This window comes from Crocuta crocuta, unplaced genomic scaffold, assembly GCF_008692635.1.
Source record: "Crocuta crocuta isolate KB4526 unplaced genomic scaffold, BGI_CrCroc_1.0 scaffold382, whole genome shotgun sequence".
Taxonomy (NCBI): Eukaryota; Metazoa; Chordata; class Mammalia; order Carnivora; family Hyaenidae; genus Crocuta; species Crocuta crocuta.
The window spans coordinates 2,837,187-2,848,957 of NW_027531873.1; the positions used below are offsets into that span (position 1 = coordinate 2,837,187).

The 11,771-nt window shown below is 39.7% G+C and overlaps 1 protein-coding gene across 2 annotated transcripts in view; it reads right to left on the reverse strand.

The window, feature by feature from the left end:
- Positions 1-11,771, reverse strand: part of ELP4 (elongator acetyltransferase complex subunit 4) — a 241,913-nt gene that overhangs the window by 43,081 nt on the left and 187,061 nt on the right. The window lies entirely within an intron of this gene.

Consider the following 11,771-nt stretch of genomic DNA (forward strand, 5'->3'; position numbering starts at 1 on the left):
CCCTGCCCCTCATTTCCTTTTTTTTTTCTTAAATATTTATTTACTTTTGAGAGAGAGAGAGACAGACTGCAAGCTGGAGTGGGGAGAGGTGGGCAGAGAGAGAGGGAGACACAGAATCCAAGCAGGCCCCAGGCTCAAGCTGTCAGCGCAGAGCCTGATGTGGGGCTCAAGCCCACGAACCGTGAGATCATGACCTGAGCTGAAGTTGGATGCTTAACCGACTGAGCCACCCATGCACTCCATTTCTTCTTTTTTAAATTGTTACAATATTACATCACTGGTCTCCTTTATTCCACTTCATTCTGCATGTTACCTAACAGTCAACTTCTCCAAATATGCCATTTTCAGTAGGCCACTTTCTTTGCTGAAAAGCCTTTCCACTGTGCCCTGATTTAGATTCCTCAATCCTATCTTGAGTAAAACCCCTTGATCTGATGTCCCCAGCCTCCTTTTCTTTTTTAATTTTTTTAATGGTTATTTATTTTTGAGAGAGAGAGAGAGAGAAAGAAAGGCTGCAAGTGCAAGCAGGGGGAGGGGCTGAGAGACAGGGAGCCACAGAATCCACAGAATCTGAAGCAGGCTCCAGGCTCTGCCAAGCTGTCAGAACAGAGTCCGACACGAGGCTCAAACTCATGAACTGTGATATCATGACCTGAGCTGAAATCAGATGCTTAATTGATGAGCCACCCAGGCACCCCTCCCAGCCTGCTTTTCTAATTCAATATCCTGTATTTTTGCTACCAAAAAGTTTATTCACTTTCTCCAAATCTGCTCTCCACTTTTCCATATCTCAACATCTGTTCATGTGTTCCTGTGGCTGAAATACCTTTTATCCAATTCTGTCCATTTTGTCAAAGTCTTTTTGATATCCTATCCTCCTTTGCTAAGCCTTCTCTTAGAATCTCTGTCTGTTTTGAAAGGGCAAAAGAATGAACATTAATTTTTACTGTGTGCCAAGGACTTTTCAAGGACTTTGCTGTGCATTAAAAATTACTCCTTCAATCAGCAAAATTGTAAAAGCATGGTGACTGGTACTTTTACTGTTGCTTGACAGGATGGATTCTTCATTGACTAAGTAAGGCCTAAAGGAGTGGAGTCCTTAGCAGTTGGGCCCAGACACCTCCCAAGCCTCATGGTAGCAAAATGTACCCTAACCTCCACATAAGAGGTTTGAGGAAAAGATACTAAGAGTTATGGGGCCACTGGTCTTTGTGGGAAATACAGTGCTTACAGTGAGAGAAGATTCTACTCTGTGAATCTAGCTCAAACATACTGGTGGAACTCCAAAAGACTAACTCGAAGATTGGCTGTAAAATGAAAAGACTGGCGTTTAATTCTCCACTAGACATGTGTTGAGGCAGAGAATGTGCTCATCTGTCCCTGTGCCTACTTGAACAAGGCGGAGAGAACTAGAGAGGACTGGCAAGGCAGAGAGAGGGGCAGTGGAGGAAAACTGTGCATTTCCATGGATTGGCCTGGTGAGGATGTAGGAAAGTACTGTGGGACATGTGCAGGTGTACTCGGTCAGCTCGCTGGGGCTCTGCCCAAAATGATGACCTGCTTGGCAAGGGGAATCTGTCAGTAAGAGGCTGGTGAGACATACCACTGTGGGCAGAAGAGGAGGGGTCATGATTGCGGCATGCTGACATCGGAACACAATATAGTGTGGACGACCTTACAGGGCTCTCTGAACCACTCATGTATCTAGCTCTTGAGAGGACCAGCACTTAGAGGCCTGCCTCAGAAGTAGTCAGAGAAGTAGTCATAATCAACAGGGACTATAAGAGTGGCTGGCTGTGTAAAGAAACACATACTCTGTTACCACTCCATTTTCCTGGACCCTACAAGTTGGAGGACCTAGACCTTACAAAGAGGAGAGAAAGCCAGAATCTTCGTAACCAGACTCTATTCTAGTTCCTTCAACTCCCCAAACAATGAGGATCCCAGTTTAAGCCTGCATTGAGTAAAGGGCAGATAAAATTTTAAACTACATTTAAGATTAAAGTTTTAAACAGTACTGAATTTTAATAAACGTGTCCCCAAAGTTGTTAAATATGACAAAGATATACTTAACGGAAAGATTTGACAGTGGAAAGCCACCATGAGAACAAATAAAATTGTTTAATGCATATACTTCTTGAGTTGAGCTTCCTCAATAAACTGGTTAAACAAACAGATTGACCTTGACTCCTATTCTGTACATATGGAACACTATACTCTGGAGTAAAAAAGAAAGTGGAGGAAGTAAGAATCAAGGCCTCTGGCCTTGTTACTTGCAAATTTCACAAATAATATTAATGAGAATTATTAGACTCTTGTTGCCAATTTTAAAGCAAAGGTGTCAAGGAATTACACTGTGTATTATCTTTGAATTCTCCAATTTTGGAGGGATGGGTTAGACAAGTTGGCCCAGCAATTCCTCCATTACAATTAGTCAAGATTTTATAATACCATTTTAATTAAAATAGTGACTATAATAGCAATTATGATTATAACGAAGTGGTTGCAGTCAACATTAATACTTTACACAAGAAATGTGAAATCGCCTTTAATAAGGGAGATATAAAGGAAATAAAGTCAGCATTATAGTAGATGTTGGTTGACACTCCCTTATTCCCTGCCCCACACTCTTTCTCCCTAGTCTAGCTTTCTCAAGGAGAGGTCTAAGCATGTACCAAGAATACAACAGAGGTATCTGGTAACTTCCATTCCACTTCCTTGTCTGGGACAAAGAGGTGTGAGGTCCAGCTCTATCATTAATTAGCTGCATAACTGTGGACAGGGAAATGCAGAGTGAAGGCCAGAGGAGACATCTACAGAAGGCTGCAGTTCTAGGAGTATCCACAAATTCCCTCTGCTCTTCATTTCATTTGTCCAGTCCTTTGACATTACTTCATAGAGAAGCCTATATATTTGCTAGTTCCTTCTGATGCTCTGACCAGATCAAGGCAATCACCTATTACAAGTAAGTACCCAAGGTATCTACAGTCAATCAGTATCTTATCTTCTAGAAATCTGCTTTGAGACAAAGACTCCAGGGGTGCCTGGGTGGCTCAGGTGGAAGTTAATAGGATTGAACCCCTTGTTGGGCTCTGCACTACCAGTGCGGAACTTGCTTGAGATTCTCTCTGTCCCCATCCTGCTCACATTCTCACTCTCTCCCAAAATAAACTTAAAAAAAAAATTTTTTTTAAAAAGACAAAGCCTCCAACACTGCACAGTGATTATAATTATGATTTGTTTTTCAGTGAATGTGTCATTTATTCATTCCTCTTTTAGTTCTCCAATAAGGATCTTTGGGAGCCAGACTGCCTGGGTTTGAATCCTCAAAATGCCCTTTACTAGAGTGACCTTGAACACCAGTAGCTTCATCTGTAAAAGGTACATAACAATGGTACATACTTCATAAAATCTTTTGAGGATTGATGAATACATGTAAAGTGCTTAGAACAGTGCCTGGAATATCAGATATTAGCTATTATCTTATTATTTATGGGTAGATTGGGTTTGGCCTGCAGGCAGTTTCATGGGTGTTGTATAGAAGGGTCCAGCACTTGGGATTTCATGTGCTGTGACTGCTGTTTTGAAATTTATTTATTTTGAGAGTGAGCAAGAAGGGTTGAAACTATTAATAACTGTATCTGTACATCTGTATTTTATAGATGGAGTCTGATGGACAGTGGAGCAAGTATGGAGAAGAGGGTGCTTGGCCTCTCTATGTAGAGCTCCCTCCTCCTGGTCCCCCAGGATGGGTTTTCTACTGCCTGCTCTGCCATCTCCTGACGCTTTAGTCCCCACCACTGTCCCATTCCCTGCCCTCCCTTTCTGGTGCTTATTGCTCTCTGCCCACATTCAGGGCCTGGTTTGGTGTGGGAAGGTCACGGCTAGCATGAACCCCACATCTTGAAGTGGAACATAGAGGCATCTGTCTTGCCTGGGGTGGGCAGTATCAGAGAGCATTTTGTGGGCACTGGGCAGGGACAGGGTTCTGGTCACCTATAATCCAGTGTGGAGGCTGCAATGTGGAAACTGTCATGTTCCAATGTGGAGGATGCAATACCTACCTAATGTGGGTTGGGGCAGTGAGGATGTAGGAAAGGGAGAAGATTGGCTCAACTTTCCCACCTCTGGCTAAGGCACAGCATATCAGTCTGGTGGCTGGGAAGAGGGGAACATGACATCTGATGGGCTGCTGTGTCCCCTTTCCTCTTTCAAGTCATAGAGAGAGACCCCAGGGCATGTGAGAGTCTGTGCTCTGGGTATCCAAGTGCCTTAAGGAGCATGACTTAAATTAGCAAATAGAAACACTACTGTAGGTTGGGACAGAGACCATGGAAGAAAGGAAAAAGCGTCATATTTTAGTACTTTTAATAAGTTTGTCTATTTATTTATTTTGAGAGAAAGAGTGTGTAAGCAGGGAGGGGCAGAGAGTGAGAGGGAGAGAGAAAATCCCAAGGAGGCTCTGAGCTGTCAGCTCAGATCGTGACTGAGTTGAGATCAAGTCAGATGCTCAGCCAACTGAGCAACCCAGGCACCCCATATTTTAGTATTTTAATGGCACCTTTTCCCAATTTTTTGAACAAAGGGCCCTATACTTTCCTTTTCATGGGGCCCTACAAATTATGCTGCCTGGCCTGCCTGCAAGGCTTATTTTCTTCCAAGAAAGCTTCTATCTGTCTGTCTGACTGTCTATCTACCTACTTACCTATTTAATTAATTTGTTTTTTTAATTTGAGATAGATAGAGCAAGAGAGAGAGAGAGAGAGACTGAGAGAGAGAGCGAGCGAGCAGGGGAGAGAGGCAGAGAATCTTAAGCAGGCTCCATGCTCAGCATGGAGCCTGATGTGGGGCTTGATCCCACAACCCTGAGATCATGACCTGAGTCAAAATTAAGAGTTGGTCGCTCAACTGATTGAGCCACCCAGATGCCCCTCCACAGGAAGCTTTTAAAACAGGCACTTTTATTAGGCATTATCACTGAGAAGTCACAGATGGTAAATTATTAAACTATGGGAATATAAACAATCATAATCACAAACATTGTATATATATTTTAAAGTGAATGGCTCTAATTAAAAAAGATTCATACTAGCTCAACATTTTCAAGATTATCATTCTCCCCAATCCATATAGTAGAAATCAAGAACTGCCTCCTTCCTCAATTTTCAAATCTTAATGATTAGCTTTCTGAACAAAAGAATAAACACTGAAAACAGACAACAAAAACAAATAATACTTAAAAAGTTTTTTGTGGGAGGTCTTCTCTTACTTCCAGTGGCCAATCTGGATAAGTGTGCTTTTTATCTGAGGAACATTTCAGTTACATAAATATATGAAATACTATGTATGTTTATATGCTGATGATATCAACTGTAGTTAAATTATAATTTTCACCCAATAATATACTATGGCGCAAAAACCTATTGTGAAAGCTTCTGACAATGGGATTGTGTATCAGGTTGAGATGAGGATATAACGGAAATGAGGAAGGCAATGGAGAGGGTTATGGTATCAGTCAGGGAGCAAGTAGTAAAGGTGAACTCAGCCTTAGAACAGCTAAGAAGTGGTTGCCAATTATTTAAATCATAAAGGCTGAAAGACCAAGCCGGATAAAAGCAATAAAAATAAAATCAATAGCACCATGGAACCAATGAACTGTAAACATGTTTTTAGTTCAGTCAACATTTTGGTGTTTTCATTTCAATATTGTTCTCAATCGAACCATTTCATCTGAGAAATGATTGGCTCATTTATATTTTCTGATTGATTAATGTCCCCAGGGTGCTGCCAAATTAGAATTTGCTACCCCAAATATTCCCCACAACAAGACTTGCCACTGGTTCAAAAGTATGCTGAATGAAAGAAGGCAAATCCAGATTCCAGCTGAGCAGTCGGGAAGCATCATCATGGGTTGAATGGAAAATCAGGAGAGTTGAATGCAGTTTTAGAAAACAGATTTTTTTTAAAAAGTGCCAAAATAGTTAAAAATTATAATAAACCAAAAGCAGTGTTGTGTATACAGTACTAATTATACTTGCTATAACCTATGTTATAGATCATAATTGTATAATTTTGTTTCCTTTAATGGCAACAGGTTAATAGCCACAAGGAAAATCTTGCATACCAAGATCAAAAGGAACCTATTGGCATAAGGCACTTTGGCATCAGAGTAGATTTACACATGCTGACATGTCAAAGCCTTGAAACAGAAACTTCAGAACTTCCTCATGAATGCTGAGGGGAAGTCATTGACTTCACACTAGTTCAAAAGCACATCTTTCCAGGGATAGCATTCAACCACGCAAACAACAAAACTGGGCAAACAAAGCCTGAATATGTACTTGGAAATGAAAGTCAAGCAGAACAAAATATGAGTCAGCTCCCAAAGCTGCCATGTTTCAGAGAAGAATCCAAAACTAAATACAAAGTAGGGAGTTATCAAGCATATTGAATAGCGATTTTGACTGATGGGACAGCTTATGCATTAGCAATGGCCCCCCATTCCTGTACCACGATCATAAACTCCCCTGGCCTGGCTTCTCAGGTTGGGCAAGGGAGCCAGGGGAACATGATTTCTTTCCATCTGGTCCTTGGCACTTACCTTCTTTTTGCTTTATCTTGCAGTGCGAATCTGCTCATGCCCTGGTGTCCTCTCCAACTTTTCTTCCTACTTATGATGCTTATGTTTCTTAAGTGCAAGGGTTCTACCTAGCATGTCACAGTTAGGACCAGCCATTCATGGACACTTAAAATGGGCAATTTCAATATTTAGCTGTTCTGTTGAGTGATCTCAATTGATTTGTTAGTACTATTCTCAGTTAAGGTATTAATTGTTTCAATGCGTATAAATTTTACCAGAGGACTTAAAAAATTCTAAAGTTTTATTATTCCTTACCAGCTATTCCTTTGCTTAGCAATTGAAAGACACTTTCATTCCTTTTATCTATTTTTTTTTGGCTTGACTAGAGCACAAAAGTGCTGGAGTGTATGCCTGCGTCAGCGGGTTACCACTTCAGTACAATTCAAGCAAACCAACTTGAAAAAGTGCCAAACTATTTTGGGATTGGGCAGACAATAGTGACCCTTCATGATTCCATGAATAATGTAAACAGGGAACATATTGCTGAGGTCAAAGAAAAGGAAAAAAATTAAAAGTAATTGCCTAGAGAGAAAAAAGAGGTATAAGATTTTAACAGGGCCAACAACATTCAAGATGGAGATCACACTCTGTTTACACATTAGGTGTAGAGATTTTGCTTTTCTAGTGGCAAAATTTTAATTATAATTACTTGTCTCGAATGTATCTGATTTGACAGTCCCAGAACCGTGAGGAGGTTTTGTGTCCAACTCTTCCCTTCTGCTTTCTCTATCACCAAGTAATTGTCCAATTAAATAGGTAATGTAGTAGTTAGTATATCAAAAGTATATCAGAACTTTGAATGAATACTTGAAAAGTACAAAAAAAAATCTGGGCTATTCTAGTGATTGTGTAGTGTTGTCTCCTGATTTTTCCCAATATTTTATCGTGAAAAATTTCAAACCTATAGAAAAATGGAAAGAATTTTTTTCAGATAACATTAATATAACCACCATCTAAACCATACAATTAACTTTTCTCTATACTCAATTTATTATCTCTATAAAGATCTCTCAAGCAACCCATCTATTTTATTTTTGGTAAATTTCTAAGTAGCTTGTAGACATCAGTAGACTTTACGTCTAAAGAATTTGGTATGTACATCATTGGCTAAAATTTATATTTATGGTTCTTTTAAAAATTAGGTTTACTGCAATATAATTCATATACTATTATGTAGTTTACCCTTGTGGTTCCTCAGTATAACAAAACTTTTAGTGGAGAAAATATTGAATCTTTTTTTCCTTCTCTCATTATTGCATATGCCAAATAATACTTGTGGCTTTCAGATCGTCTGTAAATAAATACACAAAGCTACAAGTTTTAGAAAAATTCAAATTTTCATATTTGGAAAAGACCTTCCCCTCAAATCCCAATAAAAGGAGGAATTTCATTCCTAGAATGATAGACGACATAATCATAACCCTCAGCTTCAAATCTGAGCCATTTACATAAGTGATGTTTCACCTATAATGATTTCACAAAAACTGTGACACCAGTGGACTCAGGTTCAAATACTACCACAGTTCTGCACCTATTATAGGTGAAGATTGTATTTTCCAAAGACAACTGCACCGCATCACCCATTCCACATCTCTTGTACAAAGTGGTCTTGTAAAGAATGATCAAATGGCAGGTTTAATTCTTCTCCCTTTTAATCTGGGTGACTGTTGCAATCAATAGAGTATGACAGATGTGATGCTTTATAATGGATCATAAAAGGCCAGGCAGCTTCTATCATGTTTTCTAGGACACTCACTTTTACAAGCCTGAGCTGCCATCTAAGGAGTTCAATCGCCAAGTAAGGTGAGGCCTCCATGCTGTGAGGAAGCCTGGGCCATGTGCTCTGAAGGCTACATACGTGTGCTCTGGAGGACAGCCTCAACTGAAGTCCCAGCTGATGGCTGGCATGCACCACTAGACGTTGAGTGAAGATACTCCTGGTTGATTCCTAACTTCAGTCACCAAATCTTTCCAGCTGAGGATCTACCTATCATGGAACAGTACATCCATGGAGCATACTGCTCAAATTCCTGATCCACAGAAGCCTTAGATGTAACAAAATGACTGTTTTACTCAATAAGTTTTGTGGTGGTTTGTTTTACACAGCAATAATAACCAGAATAGTCATTTTCTATTTCCCACCTCAAAGCAAACCAAAAAGCACTCATGTTTTTAGAAGAAATATATAATTTTTGCTTGGCAGATTTGTTTGTATATAGAAAGTACATCAAAAGGATTATATACTATGATCCAGTGTGATTTATTATAGGGATGCAAGGATGGTTCAACATCTGCAAATCAATCAATGTGATACACCATACTAACAAAATGAAGGATAAAAATCAATAGCAAAAACTCCCAGTCTGATTAAAAAGTGGGCAGAGGAACTGAATAGATATTTTTCCAAGGAAGACATATAAATGGCCAACATGTACATGAAAAGGTTGCTCAACACTACTAAACAGAAGGGAATTGTAAATCAAAACCACAATGAGGTATCACTTCACACCTAACAGAATAGAATGGCTATCATCAAAAAGACAAGAGATAACAAGTGTTGGTGAGGATGTTGAGAAAAGGTAACCTGTGCTTTGCTGGTGGGAATGTAAATTGGTGCAGCCACTATGAAGAATAGTACGGATGTCCCTCAAAAACTTAAAAATAGACCTACCAGGAATTTAAATAAAAACTTAAAAGAAAAAGACATAAACAAACAAACAAATAAATAAAAGAGATGGTTCACTTTGCCTTAAAAAAAAAAAAAAACTACCATATGATCCAGGAGTTTCATTTCTGTGTATTTGTCCAAAGGGAATAAAATCACTATCTTTAAAAGATATCTGCACTCTCATGTAAGGTTGCAACATTATTTACAATAGTCAAGACATGGAAACAACCCGTGTTCACTGACAGATGAATGGATAAAGAAAATGTGATATGCACATGTAAGTATATATATATATATGTGTGTGTGTGTGTGTGTGTGTATACACATACGGACACCTACATACATACATACTATGGAGTAGTATTCAGCCGTAAGAAAGAAAGAAATCCTGCCATTTCTGACAATGTGGATGGACCTGATAGGCATTATGCTAATGAAATAAGTCACACATAGAAAGGCAAATATTGTTTAATTTCACCTATATGTGGAATCCGAAAAAAAAAATTAAACTCATAGAAACAGGGAGCAGATGGCCAGGGGTGGGGGGAGGGTGACGGTGGTGGTGGAGATGGGGGAAGTTAGTCAAAGGGTACAGACTTCCAGTTATAAGATAAATAAATACTGGGGATGTAATGTACAGCATGGCCACTATGGTTAATAGTACTGTATTTTTTTTAAAAGCTCTTTTTCTTTTTTTTTCCCAATGTTTTCTTTCTTTCTTTTTTTTTTTAATATTTTTATTTATTTCTAGGAGAGAGAGGGAGACAGCGTGAGCACGGGAGGGTCAGAGAGAGAGGGAGTCACAGACTGAAACAGGCTCCAGGCTCTGAGCTGGCAGTCAGCACAGAGCCCGACGCGGGGCTCGAACTCACAAACCACGAGATCATGACCTAAGCGAAAGTTGGAGGCTTAACCGACTAAGCCACCCAGGCGCTCCTGTTTTATTTATTTCTGAGAGAGAGAGAGACAGACAGCGTGAGCAGGGGAGGGTCAGAGAGAGAGGGAGACACAGAATCTGAAACAGGCTCCAGGCTCTGAGCTGGCTGTCAGCACAGAGCCCGACGCAGGGCTCGAACCCACAAACCAGATCATGATCTGAGCTGAAGTTGGACGCTTAACCGACTGAGCCACCCAGGAGCCCCAGTACTGTATTTTATATTTTAAAGTTGGCAAGAGAGTAAACCTTAAATGTTCTCATTACAAGAAGAAATAACTTTGTAACTGTGAGGTAATAAATGTTTACTAAACTTATTGTGGTAATTATTTTCCAATATATACATATATCAAATCATGTATACCTTATACAAATATAATGTTATATGTCTATTATATTTCAATAAAACCAGGAATAAAAGAAATATATAATTATTGTTAAGCAGCTCTATTGGCATACAGAAAATATCACTTCAGGTGTTTAATATTTAGGTAGGTAAATATAAAATGCTGTTCTAAGAATTGCATGACATTTGTCAATCAGTTGCAGCCATTGGCTGGATACGTAATATTAATTGCCTAGACTTGGGAATAAATATAGCATAAATCAACATGTTCAAAAAAAGGGATTTTAGCTGACTGTCAGCTCAGTATGAGACCACTATGGATGTGGTTACCTAAAAATCCGATAGATTCTCAGGTCCATAAACTCCTTTTCAAAATAATGCTTTTCTTTTTTATTTTTAAAGTTTATTTATTTTGAGAGAGTGCATGTGTGTGAGTGGGGAAGGGGCAGAGAGAGTTGGAGAGAGACAACCCAGAGCAGGCCCCAGGCTGTCAGCACAGAGCTTGATGTGGGGCTTGAACACACAAATGGAAAGATCATGACCTGAGCTGATACCAAGAGTTGGACACTTAACAGACTGAGCTATCCAGGCATCCCCAGAATGCTTTTAAATGCATAAAACAGAATATATAAAATACACTAGCTTACAAAGGAAACAAATTGCATTGAAATGTCCTTTAATAATAAATTCATTTTTGATATAGTAATACCTTTGCTTTTTAAATTAACTATTAAATAGGGGCACCTGAGTGGCTCAGTTGGTTAAGCGTCTGACTTTGGCTCAGGTCACGATCCTACAGTTTGTGGGTTGGAGCCCCGTGTCAGGCTCTGTGCTGACAGCTCAGAGCTTGGAGCCTGCTTCAGATTCTGTGTCTCCCTCTCTTTCTCCTCCTCCCCCATTCATGATCTGTCTCTCTCTGTCTCTCAAAAATAATAAATAAAAGCTACTATGAACATTGGGGTACATGTGCTCCTATGCCTCAGCATTTCTGTATCCCTTGGGTAAATTCCTAGCAGTGCTATTGCTGGGTCATAGGGGAGTTCTATTGTTAGTTTCCTGAGGAACCTCCACACTGTTTTCCAGATGGGCTGTACCAGTTTACATGCCCACCAACAGTGTAGGAGGGTGCCCGTTTCTCCACATCCTCGCCAGCATCTAGAGTTCTCTGATTTGCTCATTTTAG